This window comes from Panthera onca, chromosome B3 (genome assembly GCF_046562875.1).
Source record: "Panthera onca isolate mPanOnc1 chromosome B3, mPanOnc1 haplotype 2, whole genome shotgun sequence".
Lineage (NCBI taxonomy): Eukaryota > Metazoa > Chordata > Mammalia > Carnivora > Felidae > Panthera > Panthera onca.
The window spans coordinates 112,649,666-112,670,555 of NC_138344.1; the positions used below are offsets into that span (position 1 = coordinate 112,649,666).

The 20,890-nt window shown below is 45.3% G+C and overlaps 1 long non-coding RNA gene across 1 annotated transcript; it reads right to left on the reverse strand.

The window, feature by feature from the left end:
* Positions 1-11,976: 11,976 nt before the first annotated feature.
* LOC144616523 (uncharacterized) lies at positions 11,977-20,027 on the reverse strand. The gene is made up of 4 exons (XR_013555885.2): positions 19,941-20,027; positions 13,418-13,458; positions 12,499-12,664; positions 11,977-12,227 (listed from the first exon to the last, which is right to left on the reverse strand). It is a non-coding gene; the product is annotated as an uncharacterized LOC144616523 (long non-coding RNA).
* Positions 20,028-20,890: the final 863 nt, after the last annotated feature.

Consider the following 20,890-nt stretch of genomic DNA (forward strand, 5'->3'; position numbering starts at 1 on the left):
ACTTTATCCTGGCCCCTGGTGGGCGCAGGGCAAAGTTCCCGTTGACAAAAAAAAAAAAAAAAAAAAAAAAAAAAAAACAAAAAAAAAAAAACCGGTCACAGGTTTAAAGAAGCAGGCGCAGATTGCAGGAGCCCTCTGCCTCCAGAATATACCCACCCACCCCCAAAAAAGCTACAGCTGGGGATTACTTCATTAGGTGCAAATTTTAAGGGCATGCCGAGAACTCAGTAATCTAGATAAATTATATTTTAATGCAGTATTTTTGAAAATCAAAAATAACGCAAAAAAAAAAAAAAAAATCCCAGATGAACAAAACAACAAAAATTTAAATGAGGACGGGGTCAGCCATGTCCTACCAGACCATATTGGAGTCTGCAACAAAAGGAAACATAGCAATACTGATTCTTTCTAGTAATCCTTAGGACACATTCAGCTTGTTCATTGTTTGCACTGGGTGTGAAGGGCCCCCTAAGGATTGTTCACCAGGAAGCGGAAAGGCCCTAGCTGCTTAGAAGAGAAGAAAAGTTTCTGTCAGCAGAAAGTACCCCAGGTTGCCTTTCAGAACCAGCCTGGTGCACAATTCCCAACCGGTGCCAGTGCCCCGGAAATGCCTTCTCACTGACTGACTTCAGATCTCCCCGTGAATCCAAAAGCAATGAATGTATCTTCCACTCCATTTCAAAACGCACATAGACTCAGTACCTTCTGAAGCCAGGTCTGTAGTGGTGCGAGGTTTTATTTAATGTACAACAATCCCATTAGGTGAGTTTATTATCCCTTTATTTGTTTTTTCCCAGCAAAGGAAACTGAAACTCAAAATAGTTAAATAACTTGCCCAAGGTCACACAACGTAGGATTTTAACTCCAGGGCAGTGTGGATACTACACTTACTTCTCAGTTCTTCGGCTAGAAGGAGGAGTAAAGAATCACATGAGCTCTGAAATCTTGCTGGGCTCAAACCTAGGACATGGGAGGATAGAATGGGAAATTCTTATCCTCTTTGGCTCTGGCTGTGGCCTGCTCATCTCCTTCTTCCTCTCAAATCCAGGAAAGCAGGGGATTGGCACAGACTAACACAGCCTACTAAGACTTGGAAGAGGCGGCAATACATTTGACAAGAAGTGTTCCTGAATGAGTTCACAGAGATGGAAAAGGGAATACTGGTCCTCTCTCCTGGAAGTGCCCCCTACCAGGAGGAAACTAAGGCCTCTGCATACTTAGAACCTGCTTCCTGTCCTGGGGAAGCCCCTGGTCCAGCCCACCCCGTCTGACTCACTGGACCCATGGCATGAGTCACACTCTTTCCTCACCCATCTGTAGTGGCTGAGCCACCAGCCCACCAGGGAACCACGCTGACATAAGCCCAACTCAACCATGGGGAAGAGGATGAAGACAGAGGAAGCAGACAGTGGTGAACAGCTGAGAATTGGAGAAAGGAGAGGGAAAGGTAAGGAAGCTCAGAACACAAGAGCTTATCTTACTCTTCCAGGCAGACAACTCTCCTCTCCCTCTCAAGACTTAGGCTGATGTGGAAGGATCCTTGACTCTCTCAGAAGGTCAGATAATATCTAGAATGTGTGAGTTGTAGAGAGCTATATGGTCAGTGTTTGCTTGTAGGTGATTCATGTGAAATTCCAATGTGAAATTCCATCATTAGAGAGTCATTCCTCTAGCTATAGATAAGGATCCACTGTTTAAGATACTCACAGTAGAGAACGGTAAATCATGAATCCTTACTCACAACGAATACATTGACTTAATGAGTGTATCAGAATCCAGAATCAGAATCTAATCAGAATTTTATAAATGAAGACTCCCAAAGCCCAGAGAAATAAAATGACTTGTCCAAGGCCCAACAGCCAGTTAGTGGCAATGCAAGACCAGGAAACAGGCTAACAGTACCTCAAGGTACTTCAAGTACTTCAAGGCTAGCTCTCAGCAAACGCCAAGGGCACTTTCCCTAGCAGTGTCCTGCATCAGAACAGGACTGTCTTGAGGGTATAACTACACACACTGGAAAGAGTTCTGTCTGCAAAGCCAGAAAAGACTTTAAACAATGTCTTCCATGTTTTTTCTGACCATAAATAATTTTTGTGCTCATTATAGAAAGTTTAGAAATTACAAAAATAAATAAATAAATAAATAACACCACACAAATCCCATCATCCAGGCAGATAATATTTTTACATTCACGTATATTTTTATTTAAAAATTCTTGAACCTTGTCTTTTTTTCATTTATAATAGCTAATAAGCATCTTAGCAGATCATTAAAAGTAATTCAAAAACATAATTTTAATGGTTGAATAACATTTCATCCTGCCTATATCATAATGTATTTCATCATTTTCATTTAGGTTGAATTCCCTGTTTTACTGTGTAAATGATGCTATGATAAATACCTCAGTACATAAACATTCTGCCACATCCCTGATTATTTTTGGATAAATGTTGAAAGCATGCTTTTAGGTTAAAAGGTGTATTTTTAAAATTCTTGATACACATCTCCAAACTGCCTTTTAGAAACATACCACAAGATGTCTTTACCAGCAGCATATGATAATGGCAGTCTCGGGTGTCTACACCAGTATTACCTGTAGTATTTTTAGAAATCTTTGCTGATTTTATTGGGAGGAACAGAGCCCCTTCCTAGATGTGTAGGCTCTGTGTTGTCTTTATCAGGGGATGGCTAGCTGGGGGAGATCCCCCTGGAAGAGACTCGGAACTGGGAAGTGGCCAGGAAAGAGGGCAGTGAAGAGGTGCAGTGTAGGGCACCACTCACAGGAAAAGGGGGGCATGTGGGGTCTTGGGCAGCCAGGAAAGCACCCTGAAGGCATTGGGCAGAAAAAAGAGGAAGGAGAAGGGAGCTAGAAGTGAAGGCAGCAGAGAGAGCTGGTAGAGAAATTTTGCCCAATTCATGGTTTTGCTCAAAGCCATCCCAAGTTGCTCTCTTACAGCCAGAAACATATTCATTCATTCATCATTTCATTCATTCATTCACCAAGGTGGAGACTCATATTGAATATGTTCCATGTACAAAGCACAAACCACTTGCCAGGAGGAATACACAGACCCTGGCCCCAGGCCTTACACATCAGTGTAGACAAAGTACCACTTTGATTAACCATGAATATCCCCCTGGTCTGCCACAGGTGGCAGGGCAGGCCCACCAACACAAAAAGTGGTGTTCCAGAACAGTGCTGCCCACACTATCTGTGCTGAAGACCAGTGCTTTTGATTTCCCCTGAGTCGTGGACTATTGTGTGGTCCTAGTGTGCATGACTAGAACATAGCCTCCACCATAGGCAACTTACCAGAGACTTCTGCATCAACCAAACTCATCTATATTCTGTTCAATGAAACAAAACCATCCATCATGCACTTGAATGTCGTGGCAATGCCCAGCTGCCATAAAAGTTTCCAAACACTCTCCATTTCTGTTCTTAGCTTATCACAGAGCAGTACCAAACAGACCACTCATAAAATAAACCACACTTCGAGTGTGAGTTCTGGAAACTTCACATCTTATTTCAGCCATTACATGACCTTTGGCAAATTACTTATCCTCTCTGATCCTTATTTTCCTCATCCATAAAATGGGGTAAGAAAGTGCCTGTCTCACGGGGTTATTGGGCAAAATAAATGAGAATATGAAAGTAAATTGTGTAGTGCCAATGCCTGGCACACAGTAGAACACAATAAATTCCCTCAATTCCATTTCATCCCAACCTTGTGAAGTTAGTAGGAGTATTGGTTGTAAGTACCCCACAGTTATGGATAAAATACCAAAGCTGGGAAGGGGGTAGAAGAGCAGAGAGTTTATGTTTACTGTGTTCCTATTATTGCCAAAGACTTAGCATATACTATTTTATCTAATCCTCAAAAATTCCCTGTGAATTGGGGATTATACCCATTCTGTAGATGGAAATGAAGATTCAGAGAAGTTAAATAACTTGGCCAACATCACAAAGCTAGTATACGGCTCAGTCCAGGTTAAAATCTAGACCTGTCTGATTCCAAGCCTTGTTCTTTCCACTACTTCATACTGTCTCCTTTGGCTAAAGGATGTTCTCTCTTTGGAGAAGGAATCCCATTGGCCTAAGTCAGAGGGTTACTGTGGTAAGTTGCATTCTTGTTCCCAATTATTCACTGCCTGTGGTAGGCTTCCCTGACCCTTTGACTCAGGGTGGGTCTTGTAACTTGCTTTGACCCACAGAACATCACCTGCACATCCCAGTGGAAGATTTAAGCGCCATCACCTGGTTCCACCCTTGCTCTTTCCACAAGCCCGGCATGGCCCAAATCGGGGCTGCTTCCACAACTTGGGTCCAGGAGTGCACACAACTTGGGAAAAGAACTACAGCCAACGTAAGAAGTAAGCCTTTGTTGTTGTAGACACTGAGGTTGGGGGAGGGTTGTTTGCTACCACGGTGTAACTGGTGAAAGTTCATTGATACCCACAGCTCTCCACCTCAGCTGCGTCTCAGATCCTGAAGGACACTACTGGGCAATGCCAGGACTGTGCAGCTTGGAACACCTAACATGGACGGGTGGAGTGCCCTCTCATGAACACCCTGAAACTCACCTCCCTGTTCCACTGGCAAAGCTGAAACACCTTGAGAGAGCTGTCAGTCTCTCCAGGGTGTTCAGCCAGCCTTTGGTCGGGGACAGCCCAGACTCCCTGCTTCCCCACCAGTGCCCTCCATCCTGCCTGTCCCTCAGAACCCAGCCTTTTAGGAGAAATGCTTGTGGCAGCTGTCTCCTGGACAGGAAGGGCAGGGGGTGGAACAGGATGCATCTCATGACTCAGCTGTCTGTTCAGGGAGAACTGGACCTGTTTAATATAGATAAGGGCCCTCCCCTCCTCTCCCCCCTTCCCCCCTTCTCTAAATGTCATTCCTGGAGGTTAGGCTTTCTTTTGGCTTATTTTGTGTGTGTAAAAAAAAGGGGGGGCAACGTGGGGGAGCAGGGCGCCTGGGTGGCTCAGTCGGTTAAGCATCTGACTCTTGATTTTAACTCATGTCGTGATCTCACAGTTCCTGATGGAGTCCGGCATCAGGGTCCACACTGACAGCACAGAGCCTGCTTAGTTAGGATTCTCTCTCTCTCCCTCTCCCAAAATAAATAAATACATTTTTTAAAGGGGGGGGGGGTGGTGGTAGAACCTTGGCCTGGGAATGTCTGAGGAACCCCAGCAGGAAGGGGCTGGCTATGGTGCCATGTGCTGGCCACCGTGTATCACTATCACATCTGGTCATATTTGTTCTCCGGCCTCAGAGGCTCCCACCTGGCCAATCATCAGAATCACCTGCAGGGCCTTTAACCAGCCCCACTCAGGGCCTCCTCTCATAACAAGGCAGGTTGTGTACTACATAAAAAGGGCAAATGGAAGCCAAAGTGCAAGCTATGCTCCACAGTCCACACATGCCCTCAACTCAGGGCTGCATTCTCTAAAGGGAGGGGGGATTTTTCTTAACCTAAAGTCTCTGTCCACTTGCCAAGTCACATCCTAGCAAGACTGCTTCTGCCCAGAGAAGGCACCTTCTTCTATTTCATACAAAGTAGCAGGGACCTTGCCCATCCCCAGGAGATTCTGATTTGTGGATTGGAGAAGCCTCATTTAAGAAACCTGTCCTGGTGAGGAGGTGGGTCAGCTCTGGGAACCTTAGTCCTGAAAAACCCCTGAGCTTCTCAGCCCTCTTAGGGGGAAGGGCCCTCTGAATTCAAACGTGGGTGCCGACTGAAGACCAGCCCCATTGCTGACTACGACGGGGGCAGGGGGAGGGAAATCCTGTGCGTCCCCCAGGTGATGTGGCTCGAGCTGAATTCGTGTGTGCAAGTCAGTCTCCAGGCTGGTCTCCCACCTGCATTCAGGCCGGGTGGCATAAAAGCGTCCCCAGCCCCCACGCACCCAGCTCCGCCCTCGGGAGAGGCTATCAGTTGCTAGGTGGGGCGGTCTGCTCGGGAGATTAGAAGAGGGCGAAGCCTGCCCCAACAATCCCCAACACAGAGCTCTGAACCTAGACAAACTGAGGAGTAGGGGGTTGCTGCGGGCTTCGTGAGGTTAAAAATGCTAAGAGATGGCGTGAAGACTGAATTCTCAAAGTAGCAATCACTCACGCCCCTTTTGGGAGTTTCCAGTGAGGGGGAAGCTCGGGCCAGAACTTCCCAGGAATGGAGGCTGACGCTTCACCGCATTCCAAACGCGGAACCACGTGGGTTGGGCGGGGCAGGCGCCGCGCAGAGGTCAGCTGTGGAGGCCGAGGCAGACTTCCCACCAACACCTGGCCAGCGGGAGCCTTGGACGAAGAGTTTAAGGAGGTTCTCGGAGTGTGGAGGTGCAAGGTCCACCCCTGAAAGCGCGTGTCTCCTTAAATTTTGTGCTGCTTCTCCTGCTGGTCCCGCCCCAGTCCCAGCCTGAGTCTTGACCACTGCGGGTGCAACTTCTGAGTTACCTGGCTCCTCCACAGCTTTTGGGGTTGCCCGCCCATGTAGAAGCCCACCTCCCACGAGCAAGGTGAATCTCCTCTCACTTGAAGATCAGAAATTGAGATCTTTCCTGTTCAATTAAGGATACGTTTCCAGTAAGTGCAGACATGGAAGAAAATAGCAGACAAACAGTGGCTAAGATGGCAGACTGCATTTGATCTCCTTAAAGTGCAGATCCGACTTGAGAGAGCTGTGCTGGGCCTGGGACTTTGCACTTGTAACTAGTCACCAGATGATGTTACTGTCCTTGGTTAGGAACCACAGGAGTTACTTAGCTCCCGTAAAGAGGAGACCTCGAACTCCGGTCTGGCTGCACAATTTGCAGGTTCCAATACAGAATGAAAAGGTAGGCTCCAGTTTCAAAACTTAAGAATTTCAAGGTATCAGCAGCAGACTGTTAAAACAGTCGTGGGGCCCTATGCCACTGTTGGAGCCTCACAGGGTTGTTGAGAGGATTAAAGGTTAGCCCGTAAAGCACTTAGATATCACCTGTGCATATCCTTGATCATGTCGGTGATCATTATGCCTCAGCCCCAGACAGCCTCTCCCTGAACACATGGACTGTCAGACCTTACGTAGTCCAACCTTCCTTTTAGGGGGGAGGAAATTGAGCTTCCTGGGAAGAGTTCAAAGAATAAATGGTAGGTCAGAGGGACAACTTGTGAGGTCACGCTCAGAACTCAGACCTCTATGCCAGGGCTTTTCCTCCTGGGCTGTATTCAGTATGTGTGTGGGAGGGTGGGGGTGGGGGACAGGCAGCAGGAAGGTAACCTAGCATCTCAGAAATGCTGAGGGGAGGTTGAGACTAGATGGGTGCCGGTTGTCCCTGCAGGAACACAGTCCAAATCATTGGATCACACACCTGTTGGACTTTTGGGAGGTATGTCCTGAGCTCCTTGGTAAGAACCTAGAATCCTGTGGGAATGGCACAGGTGCCCTCAACCACTGCCTCTTAAACAGATCCAGTTGCTGTGCTTTGTGGTTCTTGGTCTGCCCTTCAAAGTTTCTTTGCCTCCTCCCTTATTGCCACCTACTGCTGTCAGGGTGCTCATCTCCAGCAGCTACTCTATAAATTGCTTACAATCGGATTAAATTTAGAAACATAACCCAAGGTATTAGAACTGTGCAGAAAATAAGGATAAATGGTGTCTGAATGCTCTCGTCACATGATATGTGCTCCTCCAAAACTTCTCCAGGCTTTTGCTTTTTCACCTGATTTCTGATTCTGTGCTTTGTTTTGCATGAGTGAGGTTGCCAGATATTGAATTCTGGATGAATGAGTTATCACTGTAACAATAAGGAAATTGATAATAGAAAAATTGCAGGTTTTAAGAAGTATTGCCATTATTACTATTTTAGTCATCACTATTAGGACAGGAAAATTGACAGTGAATTTCTGAGGCCATTCTGAGAACAAGACCAGCTCTTCACTTCCTATTATAAATCAGGGGAAGCCATTTTACGGTAACAGTAGTGCCTTCTCTTTCTAGAGGCCACTCTCAAGACAGCTTCTATTGAAGACAGCGCTTTGCTCTTGACCCCTAATTGCACTTTCCAGACATGGGGATACAGTGTAGCCAGCAATGTGAAGATGGGGTAGTGAGTTATCCAGCCCTCAGATTTGTGTCTACCCCAAACCAGGGCATAGACCGTGGCTACCTCTTCCTTCCCTCTCTCCCTCTTACCCCTCCAGGTGTCTCATGATTGCTTAGGAAGCAAGAACTGGGTGAGCCTCAGGTGTCCGCCCAGTCAAGTAGACCTAAGGGCTGAGCAAGACAACTGTCCTCCAAGAATGGTCTTCCCCACTTCCCTCTCTAGCAGGATCCTGCTTCTCTCTCAGACCCACCTCTGTGGCCCCTCTTCTGAAGCTCTCTCCAGCTACCCCCCAGAGTTGGGGCTCAGCCTTGTATATCACTGCATCTTGGTAGAACTAATAATAGTGATAGCTGCCATATTTGGGCCACTGTGCTAAGTCATCCATTAATGCCAACAGCCCAACGAAGTAGATGCTGTTATTTGCATTTGCAGATGATGAAATGGAAGTAACTTGCCAAGCTTGTACAGGGCTGACTCCAAATTTGGGCTCAATCTTTGGGCTCAAAATGTTTACTGAATATCATATACTATGGAGACAATCTCTCAAGATGCAGACCAGAGGCCTGGGGCTCCAATGACTTCTGAGTGAAACTCATGAGTGAGTGCAAAGGAGGGAGGTGTTTGGGAGGGCAGGCATCCCTGCAGCACAATTCCAGGGAGCTGAGTCTACAGCACTGAAATGCTTTGGGGTGTCCTGGGCATTTCTCTTTGTGGCTGTGGCCCGCTCAGGACATTTGTGGCTCTTGGAAGTGGAGTCAGCTAGGAAGTCTGTCACCTATGATGCCAAGGTCTCTGGGAAGTAGGCCTGCTGGGAAAACAGTCCACGTTCCTCTCATGACCAGGAACAGCTTGAGAGACTGCCATACTTGTGAATGAGAAACCCAGGGAGGCAGACCTACTGTAGGCTCTGGAATGACCCAGTCCCCTCCTTATGTATCTTTTGTAGAGCAGACTCCCTGGTTAGCCCATTTGTTTTATCTGCCAAGTCCTTGTCTTAGCCCTTGAATCAAGGTAGCAATCAGGGTTGCATGTCCCTCTGTCCTAAGGGCTGCACACTTGTATCTTGTAGCTCTGTGTCGTCTTCTCCTTCTGCCTTAGAAGCAACACCAGGAGATCCTTTCCTCCTGGGATCCTGAGTCAGGACTAGATTCCAGGATTGTGGACCTCTTCCCCGTCCTCAGCCCTGGGTCTCACAGGTGGGGCAAGTTTGAGATCTCTGTGGTGGGTTTTCATTCTGTGACTTTACTCACCAGGTCAAGCCCTGCAAGTGGTGAGTGTCAATGAGATCATCTAGAAGGCCTGAAGGCTGGACCCATGGCCTGTCTGCTACCCGTACACGTATGCATGTGCAGGCACACATACACACACACACACACACACACACACACACGTGCACTCATGTGTGCCAAACTCCCGTTGATTCTCTAACTGCCAGTTTGTCCCAATCAGTGTCTTGGTCCAGGAGTGAGATGACAAGTAAAATAAACATACCTCCTCTTTACAAGTGGCTCCTTTCTCTAAGTTCCTGTTGTCCAGTAGAACTTTCTTTGCTGATGGAAATGTTCTATATCTGCTCTGTCCAACACCACGAAAGGCTATTGAGCCACTTAAAATGAGACTAGTGTAAAGAACTGAAGTTTAAATTTTATTTCATTTTAATTAGAATTTATACAGCCACCTGTGACCAGTGGCTAGCAAATCAGACAATGCAGATCTAGGGATCGTCATGTTTTCCAATAAAAACTCAGGACCCAGGGCCTGATAGGTGGGAGTAGATGTATAGGGCAATCTATTTGGAATTGGGACTGGACTGTTAATCTCTATGCTACATCTGTGCTGGAGCTCATCTTTGTCCCCCTTTTATACATTTTTATTTCTAATCCTCCCAGCAACTCTGTGAAGAAGATCATCTTTATTGTTGCAGATGAGGCAACTGAGGCCCAGAGAGCTAAGTGACAGCCTGAGCTCACACAGCACACTGGGGATCAGCCTCATCCCCAGAACTGTGTGGCTCCTGCTCTGGTTCCAAAGCGAGGCTCCTCCCACTGCCTCTCTAGGCGCTTTGAAGTCCATTCATCAGAGGGTGGCCCAGCCCTCCCACAAAGCCCTGGGTGCTGCTGCAGTAAAAAACTAGGGTAGGGAGACTTCTGAGTTCAGCCGCTGAGGGGAAGTTACTGGTGTATCCAGGAAAGGAGGGAAGTGGCCAGCGCACCCACGCAGACTGACCTGCACCCCAGCCCACAAGTGTCTTATGGAGGAGGCCAGGAGACCGCTGAGCGGGACATATGATGTCCAAGGCCTTCCTCCTGCCTGAAATTCTTTGCTTGCTGTCTGAATTCCACCAATGGTTCTTTCTCTCTCTCAACAAAATGTAGAAGAGATTCTTTAATAGCTCGATTTATGGAGAAGAAAAGGAGATTTTGATAGAGGGGAGAGTCATTTGCAAGGTAGAGTAGAGGGAAGGGCAGAACTGGGTGGAACCCCAGCATGGCACTTTAGTCAAAGAGCCTTGAAGACACAGGGTTCCCCGGGGAGGGGGGGGGGCAGTGTGGGATGAGTGAAGAAGCAGGGAACATGGCAAGGAGTATTAGTAGGCCAGATTTTGGGGAGGCACTGAAGGCAAACTTTCAACCCACCTAAACTCAGTCTGTTCCTCTCAGGGCTCTCATGCCAGCCTGGTTCTCTCATGCCCCATGGCCTTTGCATGCACAGCTCCCTGTACTCCAAGCCTTACTAGCCTCTGCTTGGCACACCCCTCCTCTTCCTCTTTCAGGTCCCAGTTTAAAGATTACTTTCTCAAGGATATCTTTCTGGCTCCCAGGCTTTATTTAATATATATCGTGTTGCATGTTCTTACGGCATCTTCTTTCCTCCATGTGCTTAGCTCATCTTTTAATTGTTTACTTGTTATTATTTGATTAATGTCTTACTCCCTCATTGGATTCTAAGCTTCATGAAAACTAGGACTATGTGTGGTTTTACTCTTGATTTTAGCCACAGCAACTCCTCATGATGCCTGGCACATAGGCACCATTCCATAAATAAGGGCTGAATAAGTTCAGTGAATGCAGGTTAAGTGGGTCCATCCACCATGGGGCTTTCTGTCCCTTTCCACAAAGAAGTTGAGTCTGCCCAGACTGATCACCAGAACTGTGATGAGTCTGTCCCTAAGTCACTCTTAACTCCTTCATTCATACCTAGAAGAAAATCAGTTACAGTGCTTTGGGTTCCAAGTAACCAAAAGTCAATCAACAATGGCTTAAACCCTAGGGAGATGTGTTTATCTACTTAACAAGAAGCCTGGAGGTAGGTGACATCAGAGTTGACCCAATGGCTCAATGCTGCCATCACAAATCAGGCTTTTCCCAACTTCCTGCCCTGTCCTCATTCATGCATTTGTTGCCACAGCAACAAACATCATTCTCTCAAAACACTGTCTCAAGCAGGAAGGAAAGGGACAAGAAGGGATTGGGAGGGTGTTTGTTTGCAAGATGAATTTAAAGAATAAAATGACCATCTGTACCAGCCTCTAGGATAGTACTTAACAACATGGTTTTGCAGTTAATTCTTTATCTATGAGCACCCCTCCCCAGTAACCTCCCCGACCAGCTTTTTCCTAACAGAGGCTATTTCGGGAATGCCCTTCATCAGCCTCTAGCACAGTCCCCAGGCAGCCATGGTGCTTGCAGAAGGGGGAAACCAAGAGTGAGAGAGACCGGGAAGGTCTGAAGTGGGGATATGGGCTGTGTCCATTGCCAGAACTGGGGAACTTGGAGGGAAAGTGGGCATCAGGGTGCTCATAGCACAGGAAACAGGAAGTGATGAGTCTGAGAGGAGAAGGGGGAGAGCTGTGGTGATTACTGGCACAGTTGGTAAGGAGCTGTAAAAAAAAAAAAAAAAAAAAAAAAAGGGAAGGGTGTAGACCCAGGGGTTTGTGCCAGTCCAGCTTCCTATATGTCCTGACGTTTTCTTCCATCTCAGTGAGTGTTGTTTCCTTCCAGAGAGGGCAAGTATATGGCTGTCCCTCTCCTCAGAAGCATCCAAGTGCAAACGAATCCTTGGTGGGTATTTCTATGGCTCCTGCAGTATTTGGAGCGATGAAAGGAATTGAAATCCTCTTCTCCATTCTCACCTATTATGGTCCTGTGGAATTGAATACCAATAGCAGGCAAGGGAGAGAAGCTAAAATATTGAGGGTTGTTAAGAGAGAAGGAAGTAAAACCACTGATCCCACCCCCCCCCCACTCCCATTTTCCCCCTCATTTCCATTCTCAACATCTGGCATTCTCTCTTGGGTCGTGACCTGCCTGAACAGGGTCCCTACTGAGGCTTCCATGGAGGGGTGAATCTGACAGGGTTGGGTTGGCTCTTGGGGTGCCATTGGACCAGAAAGGACCCTCTGCTGTGACCCTACTTTGTGCCTAGAAGTTGGTTCCGCATGGTCCTGGCTCAGCTCTTGTCCATCAGAGAAGTCCGAGGCCCCCTCCACTGCATCCTCGCCTTTCTCTGCCTTAATTCTTCTCAAGTCCTACTTGGAAAGGAGGGACATCATCCCAACAGGCTCAACTGCTGTATTGTGCCTGGAGAAACAAAGTTTAATACTGCAAATGAAACCATTTTAATGGCTGCTTTGTGCTGCCCCAAATAAAACATCTCTAAGTGGTTTCTCAAGATAACACATCAAAAACCAAAACACACTGAACATCCAACATTTAAAATATTCAGTATGACTCTCAGATTACCTTTTCCTGTGGAAACACAATCAGAACAATGGTCGCTAGGATACTCTGCACACAAGGGAGTGTATTGTTGGGTCTGATAACATCTCAGCTGAGCTACCGAGGGAGGAGGATGTCAGCCTCACCCTTGGGGTTTTCAGTTATCTCAACAAAGTTAGGAACCAAAAACTGGGGACCATGACTGAGTCCTTTGAAAGTGTGGGACCCTATGTATCTTGCTGTGATGGATGTTTCATTGCCTGCTGCCACCTTCACTATAGGGACAATTGGTAAGCCTCTCAAATGGCCAAGTGTGAGTACGTTTCATAGCATCAGAGAAAGGGCAGACTTTGTGCTGATTTGGGGAAGGGAGTGGTGGTGGATAGTCTGGTTTTAAGAGGAACTTAAAGTCTAAGGACTCCTGGGGTTTGTGGCTTGGAAGCGAAGGCAGCTCAGGGCAGTTCTGGTCCTGAGGCGTGTCCAGGGAGCCAGGACCTCCATGTGAAGAGGGGAGAGTGTGCACAAGCTGAGTGAAGGGGACTGTCATTTTCCAGCCACACTCTCTAATCTCTGGCTAGAGCAAGGACCCAAGGCCCTGGAGGAGTCAGAGCTCACCAGTCTTCCCTTGTTTCTCCAAGCTCCAGGACCCTCTCCACCTATTAGGAGAAATTAGATGAGTCAAGGGAAACTGAAAGGTAGAGTGTTGGAGGTGGCTGGGGAAGGGTTGCGTAGATAATATGCTTGAGGTGGCTGAAGACTATGGGAAGACAGGGGGCATATTCAAGCAGAAAAGCTGCACTGTCATTTTTGTGACAGTGCCTTATAACTGTAAAGCACTATCCAAATGGCTTTTGTAAAATCTTCCTGTTGTCTCTGCCCATTTTAAGAGAACGTCTGCCCAGTGGCCACTAGGAGGCAGCCAAGTCCCATGCAGTTGAGGTATCCCTGGCAAGTAAGGTCCACCACTCCAGGAGGGCCAGAGGGACAGCCCTCATGGGCTGTGGCCATGGAAATTCAGCCAACCCAAGGCACAGGGGCTCCAAGGCCAAACTTAAGCAGGCCAAACTTAAGGCCAAACCTTTGTCAATGCCCCTCTCCTTACTCTCTAGCATCCTCGTATCTCACCCAAAGCACACTTAGAGCTTCTTGTCTGCCACCCAGGACCCCACCCACCTTCTGTCTCACACAGAACTCATGGCAGGACTGACCTGCCCCAACCAGTTCCAGTTCTTATTCCCTCAGGTTCTACTAAAATATTGGCCCATCTGAGAAACTCATTTGCACTGCATGGCTGAAGACAATTTACTATTTACTTTTTTCTTTCTTTAAATGTTTATTTTTAAGAGAGGGAGAGAGCACGTGAGGGGCAGAGAGAAGGGGAGAAAGAGAATCCCAAGCAGGTTCTGTGCTGTCAGTGCAGAGCCCAATGTGGGGCTTGAACCCACAAACCATGAGATCACGAACTGGGCCAAAAATCAAGAGTTGGACACTTAACCCACTGAGTCACCCAGGTGCCCAGATAATTTGCTATTTAGCACTTCCAAAAATACTCTTACTTGAGGGGATTTGAACCTTAACAGTGATGGTATAAACTTAGTTTCCTCAAGCGCCTGTATGGAGGGGCTATAGTAATTATAAGGAATATATTTTTCTGGCATGTTCTGCTACTGTTACGGGACCATTCACAAAGTCTCTTGCACATTTCTGGGAGTCTCCAGAAGGTATCTTATAGGAGCTCCGCTCGTGCCCCAGGCCTCCAGTCAGCGTGGGGGGATGCTTCCGACTGTTTCTAATGAAACAACAGAGGGACCACTCCCCCATCCACCTACCTACACATGTACTCTCAAGTGTTCCAAGGCCAAAATGATATCTTGCTCCCCAATATCATAAAAATATTCACAGCCGGCACTTGTGCAGCACTTATCATATGCCTGGCACTTTGCTAAGTTCTTATATACACTATTCTCCACAACAACCCAGTAGGGGGAACTATCATCCTTACTCCTGTTTCACAAATGGAGGATTTGAGGCCCAGAGATGTTAAGTACTTTGACCAAGATCACACAGCTGATAAATGGAAGAGGCAAGATTCAAACCCAGGCAATCTGGCTCTGCAGCTAGGTTTTTAACCAGTGCACACAATGCCTCTTCAGACAGCTCCAGAAACTGCAATTTCAGCCTCCTCACAGCCTCCTTTCTCACTGGCACTGCCCAGTACTTGCCCTGCCCAGTACTTCCCCTTCCTGCAGACCTCTGAATCTGTTTTTCAGGTAGGCCTAAGGGCCTGGCATTCCTTCCTTCCTTCCTTCAGTGTTAGTTATTTACCAGGATGCTCCACAGACCAGCTCCCCACAGCGCCTCCCTACTGCTGCCTGGGATCTAGGACAGGAGACAGAGATGGGCTTTGGTCTGCAGAAGCCAGATGAACTTTGGCAACCTCTCTTATCTTGCCCTTTAGGCAGCTACCTCATGTGATTATCCTAATGTTGGTTCTCATGGCAAGTGGAATTATCCCATTAGGACTAAAGGGATCATAGAATCCTAGAGTCAGAGGAATATTAAGGTTCAAGACCTGTCCTCTCTTTTTATATGAAATAAGTGCCTGCAGGGGTGAAATACTTCATTCAAGTTCACAAAACTCAAGTAGGCTAAAGCCATGACTAGAAACCAACCAACCAGATTATTCTGCTAACAACAACGTCTAACATTTATTCAACACTTACTACACGCTGGGTGCCAACACTAAACCCCATAAATGCATTATCTTGTTTAACTCAATGTTCCTGTGGCCTAGCTGTGTTCTGTATTTTTCAAATGAGAAACCAATTCCAAGAGACTAAATAGCTTGCTCAAGATCACATGGTCTTTAAGCTACAGGGCTGGGATTGAACCCAGGTCTGTCTGTTTTTAATTATTTATTTTATCTCATTTTATTTTTTTAATTTACATTCAAGTTATCATACAGTGCAACAATGATTTCAGGGGTAGATTCCTTAATGCCCCTTACCCATTTAAACATCCCCTCTCCCACAACCCCTCCAGCAACCCTCTGTTTGTTCTCCATATTTAAGAGTGTTTTATGTTTTGTCCCCCTCCCTGTTTTTATATTATTTTTGCTTCCCTTCCCTTAAGTTCATCTGTTTTGTATCTTAAAGCCCTCATATGAGTGAAGTTATATGATATTTGTCTTTCTCTAATTTCCCTTAGAATAATACCCTCTAGTTCCATCCACATAGTTGCAAATGGCAAGATTTCATTCTTTTTGATTGCCGAGTAATACTCCATTGTATATATATACCACATCTTCTTTATCCATTCATCTATCAATGGACATTTGGGCTCTTTCCATACTTTGGCTGTTGTTGATAGTGCTGCTATAAACATTGGGGTGCATGTGTCCCTTTGAAACATTGCATACCTGTATCCCTTGGATAAATACCTAGTAGTGCAATTGCTGGGTTGTAGGGTAGTTCTATTTTTAATTTTTTGAGGAACCTCCACACTCTTTTCTATAGTGGCTGCACCAGCTTGCATTCCCAGCAGCAATGCAAAAGAGATCTTCTTTCTCTGCATCCTCCCCAACATCTGTTGTTGCCTGAGTTGTCAATGTTAGTCATTCTGACAGGTGTGAGGTGGCATCTCATTGGGGTTTTGATTTTTATTTCCCTGATGATGAGTGATGTTGAGCATTTTTTCATATGTTGGTTGACCATCTGGATGTCTTCTTTGGAGAAGTGTGTATTCATGTCTTTTGCCCATTTCTTCACTGGGTTATTTGTTTTTGGCGTGTTGAGTTTGATAAGTTCTTTATAGATTTTGGATACTAACCCTTTATCTGATATGTTGTTTGCAAATATCTTCTCCCATTCTGTCGGTTGCCTTTTAGTTTTGCTGATTGTTTTCCTTCGCTGTGCAGAAGCTTTTTATTTTGATGAGGTCCCAGTAGTTCATTTTTGCTTTTGTTTCCCTTGCTTCCAGAGATGTGTTGAGTAAGAAGTTGCTGCGGCCAAGGTCAAAGAGGTTTTTGCCTGCTTTCTCCTCAGGGATTTTGATGGCTTCCTGTCTTACATTTAGGTCTTTCATCCATTTTGAGTTTATTTTTGTGTGTGGTGTAAGAAAGTGGTCCAGGTTCTTTCTTCTGCATGTCGCTGTCCAGTTTTCCCAGCACCACTTGCTGAAGATACTGTCTTTATTCCATTGGATAGTCTTTCCTGCTTTGTCAAAGATTAGTTGGCTGTATGTTTGTGGGTGCACATTAAATATTCTTTAACATATTATTTCCATTACTACATGGAACAAAAGAGGAACAGTGAGAAGAGTTTCCCTCACACCCTTTTACCCTGTTCCTCCAACCTCACAGGCAACCACTATTGATTGGTAACATCCGCCCGACACTTTACAGTTTTAAACAATAATTTCCCAGAAATTATCTCATCAGATTCCAGCAACAGCTTCCTAAAATATGTTAGGCATAAGTTTTTATTGTCTCCTTTTACAAATTGGGAGCCTAGCTCAAAGAGATTATAACTTGCTCACTTAGGCTTCTAGTAAATGGCAGAGCCAAGATTAAGACCCTGGTCATCTGAGACCACCTTCTGAACCTTTTGAAATACACCACACTACCTCCCTTAGTGAAAGAGTCTTGGGTTTTTAGAACTTGGAATATGCCATAAATAGTTTGCCTTCTACAGAGAGAGACTTTTAGTTGGTCAGGAAACAGGAAAAACCTCATCATTTCTTAAGTATTTACATTCCAGAGTGAACTGTTCATTCTCTGCTTTGGGGCAGATTTACAAAGACACTTCCCTGTGTTTTAGAGAATTCTACAATTAAAATCATTGGGGTGCTTTCAGGCGAGACCAAGGATCCTGTGTGGACTGGTTTTCTAGGGCCACCATAACAAAGTACCACAGACCTGGGTGGCTTAAATCAATAGAAACTTCTTCTCTCTGCTCTGGAGGCTAGAAGTCTAGAAGGTGTTGGTAGTGTTGGTTCTTTCTGGAGGCTCAGAGGGAGAATCTGTTTCAGGTCTCCAGGCCTCTCCTGGCTTCTGCTGCTTGTCAGGTATCCTTGGGATTCCTTGGTCCAATCTTTGCCTCTGTTGTCTCATAGCCTTCGCCCGTGTGTGTGTGTGTGTGTGTGTGTGTGTGTGTGTGTCTGCCTGTTTGTCTGTCTATCCGCCTGTCTTTGCCTATGTCTCTGTTATCCCTTTTATCAAGACATCAGTCATTGGATTTAGGGCCCATTCTAATCCAGGCATGACCTCATCTTAACTAACTATATCCACAAAGATCATATTTCCAAGTAAGTTCACATTCTGAGGTCCTTCGTGGACATGAGTTTTGAGAGGATGCTTATTCAACCTAGTATACTGTGTCTTCCTGTTTTAATTAATGAATGGAATATGCTGAGTCCTGGAGGCAGGACAATTCTGCCCATCTTAAGGGAGGGAAAGGAAAGGGGAGGAAGATAAATGGAGGACTCCTCAGAGGAGCATACAGATTACTGCTGGCTGAAACAAGAAACAGCATGAGCTGGGTTGGGCTGGGCTTGGGGGGACAGTGTATCATTTTATTGCAAAGCTTTTGGGTCAAAATGCTTGTGTTTTAGTGAACATGAGAATGAGAATAGGAGTGAGGTGGAGAGAAGAAAGGAGAGAGCTGGCTTAGTCACAAGAATAATCTCCTCCTGACCCCCGCAACAGTAAATAGCTGGGGCCAAGTCCTAGGCAGATAAAGAGGAGATAACAGCTAATCAAACCTTAACACACACTGTAGGTTCCTTTTCTGCATTGAAAAAAAGAACAACAAAAAGCAAACCAACAAAAAGTAAATAGCTGGGAATTAATTTAACTTGGAATAAATGATTTTTTTCAAAGAAAATGTTAAGGTGTAAAGGAAAACATGAGTGAATGAAGAGCTATACTTTTTTTTTTAGTTTGTTTGTTTGTTTATTGGGGGAGAGAGAGAGATAGAGAATCCCAAGCAGGCTCCATGCTGTCAGTGCAGAGCCTGATGTGGGGCTCCAGCTCACAAACCATGAAATCATGACCTGAGCCAAAGTCAGACGCTTAACTGACTGAGCCACTGAGGTGCCCCTGAAGAGCTGCACCTTGATCTTGATTGTGAAATCTAAATAAAGTTAAGATTACAGTAGAATATAAAGACAATGAGCTGCATTGCAGGGCTTAACAAATAAATAGTAAAACTCATCTGGAGTATGAATGGGCAAAATATTTAGAAAAAAAAATGTTTTAGGGAACTTAAAATAACCAGATAGCTATCACTACAATCTATCAGGGTAAAGACAATAAAAATTGACGAGGGAAATATACTGAAAAAATAGATTGAAGGTATTTAGGAACTTTATGTAAGATGAATAAGCATCAACACAATGCTATAAGAATCATTATTGAATAAATATCATCTAAATAGTGAGACGTCCGCATGAATCAGAATGAGCTTATATTCATATTTTTCACCTCGTGCACTACAATACATTTCAAATGGGTCATAAAAAGCCAGAGAAGACAATGGAAAAGCAAATGTGTTTCAACCATGAAGAGGAGAAACCATTTTGACTATTGACGAAAGAGATATCACAGACAGGGTAGATGGATCCAAATGTGTTTTTAAGAGCCTTTTGTGCCACTGAATGTAATAAAGCAAACACAAAAATGAAAGCCACAGAAGGAGGAGAATTCTATGTGGCAAATAAAGCTTTTTATCCAAAATAGCTAAGGAATTGATATAACTGTAAAAGGCCAGTATCCTGTTCCTTTTTTGATAAGTAGTCAAAGGAAGTGAGCACATCATTTACACACCAACCTCTACATAGAAAAATGTGCAGCCCCACTATAAATCTTGAACTTGCAGTTTTAGCAACTTGTATATTGTTATAAAAATCAATTTAAATGCTAAAACTTAATGTTCAATTATTCAAATTCCCTGGAGACTAATTTGGCAAAAACTACAAAGTAATTCCTATCCTTTGATTCCATAATACTTCTTATAAGGAAATGTCTAAAGAAAATAATGTAAAAGAAAAAAATCATTACTACAAAGTTTTCATTACAGTATTATTTAAATAGGAAAACATTAGAAACCAACCATTTGCACAATGACTTCTAAGTCAGTACCTTTCAAAGGGTGGGTCAGGGGCATCTTATGACCCTCTAACCAGAATCCCCTGGGATGGTGTAGAAAGACAGGTTCTTGGGTCACACTTCAGACCTCGTAAATCATAATCTGAAGGGGGCCTAGGAATATTCATTTTATCAGGCAGGCTAGATGACTCATAATTGCCCTGTTGTGAGAGCCACTATACTGTAAGCCAACCACAGTGCGGGGGGGGGGGGGGGGGGAGGGGGGGGCATTTGGAGGACCAAACTGTGTTTGAAGCAACAGCCCCTGTGCATGCACAGAAATGAAAAGGGAATAAATTATGAGGACTGCAGAGAGAATACCCAGCTCTGTGGGCAGCAAATGCACTTGTGTGAGATGCCCACAGAGCAGTGGCCACAACAGGACAGAGTAACAGAGCACTCACTGGGTGCTCATCATGTTGTATTTTGTTCTATAAATTGTTTTTAAACTCCATTGTGGTAATACAAGTTTTCAGGTATTTGTCAAACTCCTAGGAGGGTCACATGAAGAGTTAACAGAACACTGGATTTTTTTTTTTTAACTATTTTCCTTTTTTTTTTTTTTTTTTTTTTTTTTTTGAGCTTATTTTGTGAGAGAGTGCTCACGTGCACACACACGCATACACACACGTGCGCATGCCAGGGAGGGGGAGAGAGGGGAAGAGAGAGAGAGAGAGAGAGAGAGAGAGAGAGAATGAGAATGAGAATATGAATATCCCAAGCAGGCTCCACACAGTGCAGACCCCAATGCCAGGTTCGAACTCATGAACCATGAGATCATGACCTGAGCTGAAATCAAGAGTCGGTTGTTTGACTGAGCCACCCAGGCACCCCTGGAATACCAGATCTTTAGGGTCCCCGCCTCAAAGCATCCTTGCCTGGATGTCACCCCCTGTCCTTTTCCTCCCTTGGGCCCCCAGATCCTGGGTGATAACAGGTCTTTT